The sequence below is a fragment of the Mauremys reevesii genome, linkage group 15 (genome assembly GCF_016161935.1).
Source record: "Mauremys reevesii isolate NIE-2019 linkage group 15, ASM1616193v1, whole genome shotgun sequence".
NCBI classification, from domain to species: domain Eukaryota; kingdom Metazoa; phylum Chordata; order Testudines; family Geoemydidae; genus Mauremys; species Mauremys reevesii.
Window position 1 is genome coordinate 28,374,414 of NC_052637.1, and position 13,326 is coordinate 28,387,739.

The 13,326-nt window shown below is 45.4% G+C and overlaps 1 long non-coding RNA gene across 2 annotated transcripts in view; it reads right to left on the reverse strand.

The window, feature by feature from the left end:
* Positions 1-13,326, reverse strand: part of LOC120382846 — a 108,295-nt gene that overhangs the window by 58,960 nt on the left and 36,009 nt on the right. The gene's annotated exons all lie outside the window — the stretch shown is intronic.

Consider the following 13,326-nt stretch of genomic DNA (forward strand, 5'->3'; position numbering starts at 1 on the left):
TTTGGAACATGCGTTAAGAACATCACACAGTGGAATCTTGTAATTCTACATATAACACTGCCACATGCATTTTATCATGACAATAATGACTAGCAAATTATGAGTTTTCAAATGATACCTCAGCAAGGCATACATTGTACAGAGATTACTAGAATAGTGTGTAAGGTGTGGACACAGGGGTACATTCTGTCACAGAACACAATGGCTAGGAATTGGTTATGCTTTGGGGATGGAAGGCAGCATAAAATTATTGTGCTGGTTCAGGCAGAAATGCTAAGGACAACCCAGAGAGCTCCTAAACTCAGCTAGAGCAGGCTTTTTGGCAGACTGGACGGCAATATCCTACCTTTGGGAGAGCCTACTGAATTAAATGTACGTATCTTTGAAATCCATTGTATGAAATGCAAAGATTATGTATTATTGTGGGCCTGGATGATCAAATGACTCTATTGAACAATGTGACAGACAAGAACGAACTTTGGGGACAATGCATGTGAAGAAGATTTCTGGAGAAGTATCTAGTGGCAGGGGATGCAAGTCCCACTCCCACCCACCTCTGGATATGCAAACCCCCAGTCCTTTTAAGCTGTGCCCTGAGGGGAGGGTGATTACCTGCTGAGTGGGGCTGAGGGTCCCAAGATCGGCCCCAACTCTATAAAGGAGTGGCTCTCAGATTCATGGGGGTGCTTGTTCTGAGCTAACAGCTGTTATGAACTTGTAACCACAACACACACAGGGCAATGGAGTTTGAGCACAGATTCCGTGCCAGACCCATTTTTGGAGCTAGGGTGATCTCTGGTAAGCTTATTAGCATGTGTTTGGGTTCTCTATGATTTTAATGGTTTCTCTGTGATGCTTTTACATTGAGAATAAATGTGCTTGCCTAGAAAAGGTTTTGTGGTAACTTCTAACTGTGGGCATTACATTACTGATAGCCTCTTAGGAGAAAGAAAAGCTGGCCTGCTTAGGCAGTCTGATTTGCTGGGTAACTTGCAGCATAGGCATGGAACTGTGCAGCCTGGAAATACCCTGGTCAGAAGGGAGAGAGATGCGGATCTCCACCCAGGAGAAGCAACAACTGGGAGCCATAAACCTGGACCACAGAGTGGGAAATACAGGTGCAATTGCCCTGAAATGTGATGGCAGCTCCTTCAAGTTTCCCTTTCTCCCTACAGGTGTTGCAGCCTATTTTGCTGCCAATGGGCTACAAATGCCCTGTCAGCCCAAGCAGAGAAGCTCAGCCGAGACCCTGCTCTTGAGAGAAGGTCCAGGCTGGCTGCCATGTTGCTGATTTTTATTTGGAAGGTTTCTGGTGTCTCTCTAATGGCAGCACCATTCAAGTGGGTGCCCTGCTGAACTCAGTCTTTTGGGGAAAACATGGAGGAAAGAGAAGGGAGGGCAGAGTGTTAGGGGTGGTTGCGCCAGTGCTGGGTTTAGCTGCATACACTGGGATTTGCATAGTAATCTGCAGGGCAGCCAATGGCTTTATAAATGGGGCACTGCGCCATACATGAATATAGTCATGTGGCCAGAACAGTGAAGAAGGGAAAGAAGGAGGGAGGAGGGAAAGAGACTAAAAAAAATAAGCAAGGAGAAGAAGAGAGACTGAAAGCACTGACTGTAACCATCTTTCAACTTTAGGAAGCTATTTTCTATGTCCTCACGACAGACAGCAAAATATCTCCAATTATTCCATTTTCACCCCTATACCTACCGCTGAGCAAGGCCAATTAGGAGCCTCCTCACAGCTAATCTCAGCCAACAAACCCCCATCTGCTTTTCATTATGCTGATCTCCCCCTGAGTTGTCTTTTTGCTCTTTCCTCCTGAGAAAAATGCAGGTAGCAGATTGCTTGCTGCAGAGATGCCGTTCCTTTCCTCCCAAGAGTTCTCTGCAGTGCCTGTTATCATTTCGTTCTTTAGGTGGCGATTACGTTTAGCCTCTGCAAATTTAATCTAAGATGTGGGAGCAGCAATTGTCAATCTAAGCACAGCTGGGTCCGATTCGCCCCTGCCTTGCATATTGTGGAGTCATTTACACTTGTGCCAAGTGAGTGTACAATACTACCAAATTAGAATTCTCCATGCTTACACAGATGGTTGAATTCCACACCCATTTGGGTCAGGTATAAAGGACTCTATAAGGTGCAAGATTGTGGAGAATCAGGCTCCGTATCCTATTCATACCCATCCTGGCTTTCCATCACAGTTATTTGGAGAGTGAAGTTACTTGGCTTTTGCTGATAACAATGAAGAGAAGCAGATGGCACACGGCCTCATTTTCCACAGCTAACTTAACCCTGAAAATAAGAGGCAGAAGCACAAAGAGTTGTTTTGATTGTTTAGCTGTTTAGAAAAGAGCATTGAGTCAGAGGGCAAATATAATAGAGGTGGGACAAAAGTGTCACATGGTATCAGATCAAAGATCAAAGCAGATCGGGAAACTCCAGTCAAAGCAGGAGTTACATCATCTTTCATGCACACAGCAAACAGCCGAATCTCAATGCGTTTGGAGACTTCAAACTGACTGTGCAGCTGGGAGCCAGGCATTCCTCGATTCTATTCCTAACTCTGCCACTGACTTTAGTGTGCGATTGTGGGCACACCCTTTAAATGCCGTGCCTCAATTTCCCCATTGGTACCGTATGGATAACAATTCCTGACAGAGGTGCTGTGAGGCTTAATGTTTAGAAAGTACAGTGACCGTTTCTGATGCGAGGTGCTAATGGAAGTGAAAACTCATTATTTAGCTGTTTGGAAGATTATAAATGAAATGGATTTGATAGAAACCAGTTTCTGGCATGAGAGCTGAATCAGAAAATATCTTATGGGCTGTGATATGCTTTATGGATGAAGGGCTGTGCCTCTCAGAGCTGTATTCTGCCTTGATTTACACCCTCTGCAAAATCAGCTGAAGTCAAAGGGTCCATAGACTCTTGGATTCAGGATGTAATACAAAGTGGTGTCTTGTGAAGATATTTTAATACCATAAAACGTGTGCAATAGTTTTTCTAGGAAATCATCGTCTCAAGTGTTCTGAAAATATCTGGCGATTATGAGCCAGAGTGACTGTATGCCCCACAGCACTGGGCCACTCTGATGATGCAAAGTAGCTATGAACCCGACTCCAGTGGCTCAAAGCAGCTGGTACACACCGCTGAACCTGGACATACGCATTTTTCCATAGGTGTTCTTGTTTTAAGCCAGGATGCCAGGTAAGTAGCTTCTCTTTTAGCGAAAGTGGTTAGTTCCCTTTAGCCACATAACAGTGGATTTGACCTTGTTGAAGCTGGAGTCAGAGATACTGGGCTCAATGCTCTTCTTGGGGGTGAGGAGGGATAGCTCTGTTGTTTGAGCATTGGCCTGCTAAACTCAGGGTTGAAAGTTCAATCTTTGAGGGGGCCATTTAGGGATCTGGGGCAAAAATCAATATGGGGATTAGTCCCGCTTTAAGCAGGGGGTTGGACTAGATGTCCTCCTGAGGTCCCTTCCAACCCTGATATTCTGTTCTAAGATCCATTCAGCATGGGGTCTATCGGGGGCAGGCGAGAGCTGTCTGATTCTGTGCGGGCGCTGGCTCAGCCCTAGCATGGGTCAGAGCAACCTAAGGGCTGCTCTAGCTTATGTTATGGGCATAAGGTTTCTAAAGGACCTTATGCTAACAGAGGATCTGCATAGTGTAGCAAAGCTCTGCCATATACCCCTCACCCACAGCATGCTCTTGCCATGCCCCCTTGATCACCCAGCACCCCACCTATGATGGAAGTGGGAAAACTGGCACATGAGCCAGCTTTATGCAGCCTGGCATTCTTCTTCTCCAGGGGAATTCTCTACTGGCCATTTATGGCTAGAATCTTTGTACCACCTAAGTTCTAGAAAGGGACAGAGGCATAACAGAGAATCTGGCCCACATGCTTACTAAACGCTTGGTCCCTATTTATTTCTCAGCTCAGCGTTTTGTTTTATTTCTAGAACTGCCTTGCCAAACTGATGGGGCTTTGTACGTACTGTGTATCTATCCAGCCTGAGAACCTCTGACCAGTGTGATTCAATTTTGGATCTGGATGTTGGTTTTTCAAACAAGTCCAGTTACATAACCTAACCTGTACCCATTCAGAGAATAAGGAACAACACCAAGCATTTACTGTGGGTGACCAAAGATGTTTGGCAAATGAATACTAGAAAAGTGTGTTTGCATCAAGGATCTCATGAGGAAGGTGTAGACGTTTCCCTTCATTTTAGCCAATCTAAACGGCCCTGTACCTAGTCGGTAGGCTGGAGGCGGACACATTTTATATGGACCATAGGAAGAATGCCCTTCTGTAGTATAAGTACTGAGAAGAATCTGGCCCTAGATCTTGTTACCTGCAGGATCACAAGTATGTACACTGCAGCTTGTATAATACCCGGCATTACTTACAATACTGATGTCTGAATATAATAAGCTTTAATGTGATCATAGTACCACAAGGCTTCCTTTGAGCTTATTCAGAATATTTGCTCTTTCCTTATGAAGAGCCCAATCCTGCTCCCATTGAAGCTGTTTGCAAAACTCACATTGGCTTCAAAGGAGCAGACCCAGGTTCCTATGTTGGTTCCATGCTGGACACTGAGGACTTTGGAAAATCTTGCTACGAAGTGCCACAGTGCGAGCTCCTGGGAGCCAAGCACTTTTGAGAATCTGGCCCTGCGTGCTTTTGGAACTCTGACCCAAGGCAGCTATCTGGCTATTACTGACTCATCCACTATCTAACTGCTTGCAAATATTACAGCCCCTTCACTGTGTACGGTAATTTATCACCAAACAAAGGATGGAAGCTGCACTACTTCTGATAATCTGGTTCCTAAGGGAGGTTTCGATTAAATGACCATTTCAATTGTAGTAGAAACTAGGACCCCACTAAGCACTCTGGTGTGTTAGGCACTGTAAAAATAAAGACAGTCCCTGCCCCAGAGATCTCCTGATGTAGGGTTTAGACCATACACAACAGGTGAATAGACATGAATAAAACTGAAGGCTTCAAAGCGGTTAAGTAGAAGCCTCTATAGACCAGATGCCACACTCCTGACTCAGGCAGATGTCAACTGGGGCAAGATGCAGAGGAATCCAGTCTCATTTGTGTATGTTTGTGCCTCATGCTGAGATCCTTAGAAGTGCAGAATATTATTTATCAATATTTTCCAATACGCTCGAAGGTGTATCTTTCTGAAGATTTCTGCATGAGGGTTTGTTAAGTGACTTCAAGTGAAAAAAAAAATCAGCCATTCAGCAACATAAATTTTTCCAGAGCTCTCTGTTATTATTTATCATCTTGCCAGTTTGAGTGATTTATCCTTCATGTTCCTGGCTTGGCATGCACTTTGCAAATTATTGCTCCCATTGTTGCTCCTGTCTCAATAACTGGCTCTTGTGGCTCAGACAGAGGGGATATTCTGCTTGTTCCTTTTGTTAGGGGATACTGTTTCCCTCAATAAAGCCAGTCAATAAACTGCGTGCAGCTCTGGTGTCTGCAGAGAGTACCCAGGGCAAAGGGCTGCTGATCTGCATTCGGCTAAGAGGGTTGTCTTATTGACTGCATGCAGGCTAGGTAATTGCCAGACTGACTTCTGTAAGTAATTAAAGGGGACAGGATGCACTTTCTCTCCGTATGGACTGTGTCAACCTTCTGCCTAATGACTTCTGCTTCTTTCCAGCAAGATTTCCTCCCCTCTTTGTCTCTCAGCCTCTCTCTTTCCTATTATGCTTACATGGTAAGGAAAAAAAATCATTTCATTCCACAGGGAAGCAGGGTGGGTTTCTCTCTCTCTCCTTTGGGTCCCTGAAGATCCCCGTTTGACTCACCTGCATACAAAGTCAAGTGCTTCTGGGAGATGGGAAGCACATAGCACAGCTCCTGGCCTTTCTCAGGAGGAATGGGAGGTATCACTGCTGTGTTCCTTCAGAGTGGCGTCCCACAGCCGTATGGCCAACCCCATGCATTCACAAAAAAATCACGAGTCAGGCCCCAACAAATCATAATTGGCTTAAAGATAGAAATTAAAAAAAAATTAATTTGGGGTCTTTGCTTTCTGGTTTCTAACCCTTTAGGCCACACTTGGGTCACATTTTCAAGCTTTTTCTCACTTAATCACAAGACTCCAGGAGGTGAGGCTTTAAGTAAAACATCAAATAATACCAGGTTCATGATAAAATTGTGAGAGTTGGCAACAATCCATACTGGGAGACTCTCAGAAAGCACAGCCCTAATGTATTACTCCCCAAAGCAGAGAACAAGCTTATTAAATCATAATTGGGGCTGATCAAACCAGAAGTATTTATCCAGCACTGCATCCCCCTAGCTAGGCTCCAACTATAACATGAGACAAGGAAATGCTAACATGATGAAGGAACAAAGCAAGTAGAGCTTCTGAGAATCTGGCAGAGAAAAAGAGTAGAGCCCATTGAAGTCAGCTGTGGACAACGGAACGTGTATCTAAATGACCAAGTTCGCTGCTTAGATTCTCAGGGGATGGGTGCTATAGAAGTACCAAAGCTAGGCAGACTTCTGGGAATTCAGACAAAAGGAACCTGGATCCAAACTACTTCATTTTGTTTTGCAGAACCAAATCCTGATGGGCAAAGCTTCCCAAGCCAAATCCACCTGCAATTCCCCCCACCCCCAATCTCTTAACACTGTGCCTGGCAAGAGCATTAGTGACTTTATAGACATTAGTGGCTGATTCTGCTCAGTCAAAACCACCACTGACTTGAGCCTAATTAAACCTTACCCAACCCTAGAGAATAGGGATCCTTCACCCACTACTGAAATGCAGCCACCCCTGAGGAAAACCACAGCAGCATGCTAAAAACAGCAGTGTAGCCACAGTGGCATGGAGAGCAGCTCAGGCCAACGGCCCATGTATAATCCCTTCTGAAATCCTAGGTATGAATTTGGGTGGCTACCTCCGTAACTACCCAGCTATTTTTAGCATGCTAGCTCCATCAAAGTGCAGGTATGTCTATCCACCTGCAGTGCAGACATACCCAAAGTGGATGGGCCCAGGGCCGCCTGGGGGGGGGGGCGGGGGCAAGTGGGGCAATTTGCCTCAGGCCCCGGCCCCCACAGGGGCCCCCCATGAGAATATAGTATTATATAGTATTGCAACTTTTTTTTATGGAAGGGGCCCCCGAAATTGCTTTGCCCCAGGCCCCCCGAATCCTCTGGGTGGCCCTGATGGGGCCAGATCTGAAGGGAACCAGTCTGAGGACTCAGATGACACAACACATGTGCAAGTCAGCTATTTGCAGGCAGTGTGTTTCTGCCTCCTGCCTGTAACATCACCATCGCTGCTCACACTCATATCAAATCCAATCTCTCTGAAGCTTGTAACTCAGATGGAAAGCTCACTCGCCGCCACGGTCTGGCTTTTGCTGGCTTGTGACCTTTCGTTCTACTATATTGGACACGTACTATATGGAATGTGGCTGAGTGTGTTTCAGACACAGAGAAACTAGGGTTCTTCATATATGAAAGGCAAGATTTTCAAGGAAGCTTCTGGTATCTCGGGGGAAGGATTAATTTATTATTCTCTAGACAATCTCGTTCACACACAGACACAGCTCGATATTCTCCAGCAGCAAAAAAGGGTATGTTGAGGGAGAAAAAAGTTCCATTCAACCCGTGCTGATATTTAAGGGCACAAAGTGTGCGTGACCATTTGCTCCCGTAAGAAATCCACAAGCTGCCTGTAATGCAGCAAGGAATGGAAGCACTCAGCTCCCACTGACTTGGGTAATTGTGGAGCCCCTGTGCCACATGACCAGGATGTAGGCGGTCATGCCTACTGGTTGGAGCAGAAGTCGGGCCTAATGATTACCACAAGAGCTGGAAGCCAGCAATCAGGTTCTGCTTCCAGATTTATAGGGACAGATGTCCAGCGCAGTGGACATGGGGCTGCTGAGGCAGGGCAGGGGGCTGACTGGAGGTAGGGTCTGGCTGCAGGCAGCAGTGCCAGCAATCGGAGCCTACGGTCAGAGCTGGAGCCAGATGCCAGAGTCAAGGATCACAGCCAAAGTCAGGAATCAGAGCCAAGGGTCAGAACCAGGTTAGTGAGGCAAGGCAGGGGTAAGGCTGGGCAGGGCTGGCTCCAGCTTTTTTGCCGCCCCAAGTAGCGAAGTGAAAGGGAAAAAAAAAAAAAAGATAAAGCTGATCGGCGTCACTTTGGCGACAGCTCAATTGCGCCGATTCCTTCTTCGGCGGCATGTCCTTCACTCCCTCTCTTCCTGTTCGGCGGCACTTCGGCAGCAGGTAAAAGAGGAAGAGAGGAACTGAGGGACCCGCCACCGAATTGCCGCTGAAGACCCGGATGTGCCGCCCCTTTCCATTGGCTGCCCCAAGCACCTGCTTCCTTCACTGGTGCCTGGAGCCGGCCCTGAGGCTGGGATCAAGGCAGGAGCAGGGGTGGAACAAGGCTGGGAACAAACAGGCACAGAAGCCATTGCAGCTGTAGGCGAATGATTTAAGCAACTTCTGAACTGCTGCTGCTGGGCATAAGAACTAGTCTGCTGACTCTTCCAACCTGTGTAACCAATCAGGCAGCCTACGTTAGGTGCCCAGAAATGGGCTCAGCTGCAGGCCTTGATTCCTGCCACCCTTCAGGACTAGTCACCAAACAGCCAAGGATGTAGCACTACAGTGGAAGCAGGGGGCAATCAGGGCCGGGGTGGGGGGACAAGCAAAAGAAGGGAGTTTTAAGGAGGGATTTTAGGTTGGCCCCTGATGCCACAGGATACAGAGCTTCTGGACCAGCATGCTCCTGCCTCTGCCCTCGCACCACCACACAGAAGATGGCATTTTACAGAGTGCTTCGCCCGGCGAGGTCCTGCTGGCGGAGGTGGAGCAGCACACTCTGAAAAATGGCGTCCTTTGTGTATCCACAATGATACTGAACAGAACTACATCTGAATTTATAGAAGAACCAGGCAGAGATGAACTTTGGAGGAGGGCACAGGAAAAGTGAAGCATTTTCAAACATCTAGGGCAGCAGAGAGAGAGAGAGAGAGAGAGAAGAATGAGAAAGAGACAAAGGAAGGAGTAAAGGAAAGGAGCTGTGCAGAGCATAATGTGTGGGATGGGGGGAGGAAAGGGAGAGGGCTGAGGGAGTGAGAGCTGGGATATGGACACAAGACTGGGAGCCAGGAGCTCCTAACCCCAGTTCTGCTGCTGACTTATCTTCTCTGCACCTCAGTTCTGACCTCAATGAAACGACACTGATTTACACCAGCTGAGGATCTGGCCCATAGCTTCTAGTTCCTTTCTCAGACAATTTGGCCCTACAGCATGTTAGAATGTCAACACTTTCCAATTTGTGGCAAGCACAAAATGAGTCCTCAAGTTCTATCCTGAACACGATTTATACTTTGTGTTCATTTTATTAGGTAAGAATTCGCTGTATTATCTAGGAAATTCATTTCTAAACACAGCTTATCATTTGTTCTTAAAGGAAACAGTGCCCTGTGAAGCAGAGGGACAAGGAAAGCAAGGATATTTCAAGGTTTTAGTAACTTCCCTTTAACAATCAGAAAATAGAATGAGAAATCCACAGCAGCCTCTGTCAAGCTCTCACAAATCCATTTTATCACTCTGTATTCCCAGAAACGATGGATTAAGCATTAAGAAACGCTCTTCGTTTGGTTTTTGTATTCCCTTTTTAGTTAACTCCAAAATGAAGGATTATTAATTGATGGAGTAACCTCTTTACATGAAAGCACTTACTCTGCTTTGCAAAGACATATGAACTATAATTAACAGTTTAATTGTGTGTGTGTGTGTGTGTGTGTGTGTGTGTGTGTGTGTGTGTGTGTGTGTGTGTGTGTGTGTGTGTGTGTAAAAGTAACCTCAAAACAAACTCTCAGGAGAACTCTGTTTGTGGGATGCATAATTCATAAGGGTTGAACACAATCCAGGGGGGCTAGTTCTCAAAGCATTTCAATGCAAGACAATGTAGTAAAAAGCAACTAGGGAATTCTGTCTTTGATGTTCTATAGCAACTAATGGCTTTGCATGCTTCCATTTTTGGGGTGTCACCTCAAGGCCCCTGATTTTCAGGAAGTGGTTGGCACCCACTCTTTCAAAGTCAGGTCCCTTTAAGGTATCTCAAGTTGGATACCTAACATCACTAATCACTTTTGAAAATCTTGTGGGGTTTTTTTTTCCTTTCGTTTCAGCCATTTCTCCAAGTTTCTGCCAGAATCACAAATGAAAAACAAAATAAAACAAAAGCAAAAGCAGTAAGAAACAAGAGTTATTTATACCTCATTTCAAGGATTGAGAGGTGAGAAGTAGAAAGTCAATGGTCATCTTATTGTAATATACTATAGTGGCAAAGAAATTTGTCATTACTCCTATACGGTTTAGCAGCGAGAGCACGTTCCTTGGTTGCCATAGCAGCCGGCACCAACTCTTCCAATGATGCAGTAACTAATTTTAGTTTAATTACATTTCTAAACATTCTGTCTAGAGGAATGAGCAGGCAGCACAGTTACTAGTGTCCAGGGCCTATATTTTCAAAAGTAACTAGTTATTCCTGAAAATTAAGCCCCCTTGAAGTGACACCCCAAAAATGGAGCACCCAAAATCACTAGTCATGTTACAAAATGTAGCCCATTCCTTAGAAATAGACTTTTTAATCATTCACCAAGCCGTCCCCTCTAAAGAAATACAGAGCAGAAACAGTCAAGGAGTCAGCTAGGAAGCAGTTAAATGTTGTCCATTGTCATCTTCAGAACAGGAGACCCAGACTATGGGGAAAAAATTGGGAAGGGAGGGGTGGTGGTGGTGGAGGCAATTACATGGCCATTTTCACTTTTCCCACCTTTCTGGCCAACTGAAATTCAAAATCTGACATTTGTCAAAATTTGAAACACTTCACTCGCCTCTAGTTCTGAAATGTTGGTCAAATCTGTTTCACACGAGTTTGTCCTTTTTGCATCACTGTGTTTGGTTGCTATGGTGGAGGGCAGCCCAGCAGCCACTGCACACTGACAGTAATGCTGTTACAATCACAGGTGGTGCCCAATGCTGAACCCATTAGAGTCGGTTTCTGGACAGTCCCTTACTCAGGAAGAACTCCAGTTGACTCCACACCATGATATGGACTCATATGCACTGATGCATATGCACATGCAGCACTAGGAGAGTGTACTAGTACAGGTGCTGTCTATCTGATAGGGTATTTCTGTGCCTTACTTGCAGCTATTCCAATTCAAATCATCATCACTATCCAGTAGCACTTCTTTAAAAGAGTAGAGGGGAACCCAGTGACCTGGGCAGAGCTGGTCAAAGTTTTTCTGTCAAAACAATTTTCTTTTTTAAATGGAAAATATTTTTTCCCTGATGAAATGGAAATTTTAGTGGAAAATACTCATTTTTGTCAATATTTTTCAGTTTTTCATTGAAAAAGCAAAAATATGGGACTTTTTTGACAAAAAACAAACATTTCAAAGAAATTTTTTTGATGAAAATATTTTTGTTTCCATAGAAATTTTTTCATAGGGAAAAAAATATTTCCCCACCGGGTGACAACTGCATCTTAGTAAGGTAACTTCTAACACCTACAGCTGTGTGAGGACTAATGAAAGTATAATGGCTGCCACATTTGCACTACCAGGGTCTGACTCCATTATGTAAAACTCTTGGGGACACCTTGGAAAAGGACCCATGTGAAACATTCTTTAATCTTCTTCTTAAATCCTAGGAACCAAACTCTGAAGTCTGCCCTTGACCCTAAAACAGGGAAGAACTTCCATTGAAATCAATGGAATTTTGCCCATGTAAAGAGGACGGAGTTATTTAGTTAGCACCTGGATACTTGGCCCAAAGAGAATTCTAGCTGCCTAGGAAAAACAGAGTTCTGCCTTGAAAGGCCCTGGAGCATCACTGTAAGGAATATGTCCTTTCTTCCTTTCCTTCTTTCAGTTTAGCTAACTTTGTATTTCTTTTTCTCAACTGTGCCATGGAGAGTAATGAACTTGGGTGATTTGCCATCAGACAAATGGCATGCCATTAGCTGCGTGTTTAGAGACTATATTTCTTCTTTGTGATGAGAGCTCAATATCTTTCCAATGAATTATTACTCTGAGATCTTCTAGACCTGAACTTTAAGTATCAAGCAATTACTCGGTCGTAATTCCAGGGCTGTCTGCTTCACTGTTAGAGACAGCCTCTTTAAGTCTTGTCTGGCTGACTAGAGATCAGTGTGCACTTTAGTTTTAAAAGAATGGATTAACAGACTCAGTTTCATGCAACTCTCTTTCGCTTCTTTTCTCTTTCATTTTTCTGGTTGCCCTCCGCGTACTCCTCTCCCTGCTTATTAACTTCTTAGTAGAGAGCAATCCCTAATTATCAGCTCTGCATCCACACTTTCATGTCACTGGAGGTGGAATGAAGTGCTAAACATCTAGCTCTGCTTCTGACTAGGATATGCACTGCAAAAGAAGCACGGCAGCCTCACTTTCCCTGCTGTTGGTGAACAGAGAGGAAAGGAGGCAGAGGAAAGACATGGAAAGCGCTAAGAGAGGGAGAGAGAAAAGGTTGGGCAGAGGAACAGAGAATGGAGAGAGACTCTGGGAAAGATGAAAATGGAGAAGATGTAAAGGAGAGAGAGAGAGAGAGAGAGATGACAGATGAAGAGATGATTAGAAGGAGAAATTTGGTGGGGTGGGAAGAGAGTGATTGTGGGGGTGGGGTTGAGGAAGTCCCTGTAGGCTGGGGAAATATTAAAGTTACTTCCTTCCACTGACTCAGTCTCCATTTCCTGTTTCACACTAGAATGCAGTGAAGCTCCTGTCTGAGAGCTCTTCAGTACAGAAACAAGCAGGCAGACCCTCCACCCCAAATGCCCTTGCTGATTCCACTAACATGTGCAGAACTCTAATAGCTTTTTCCACCCAGGATTCTGGAAGCACAGTGCCTGGTCCTGCTTCTAGTCAAGTCAACCTGAGTTTGGCCATTGGCTTGAGGGGAGCAGGGTTGGGCCCCCAGTGGGGGAAAACCTCACTGCAATTCTCCTACTGTTCTAGCCCACCAGTTCCCGTGGCTACTGCATATGCTCAGACACTGGACAGGACAGTCACAACTTAGAGTGCTCTGGAGGAGCAAGGAGAGTGAAGTCTGAATGCTTCCATCCCATCCAGACCAGCCCACAGCACCCAGGAGAGAAAACACTGAAGACAAGGCTGCAGGTGCTGGCTCCTCGCCAAACCCTGCTACCACTCAGAGCGGCAGCATCTCCTGCTGCCCCCATCATGAAGACAAATGCACTTCCTGGCGCCAGATCTCAGAGAGCT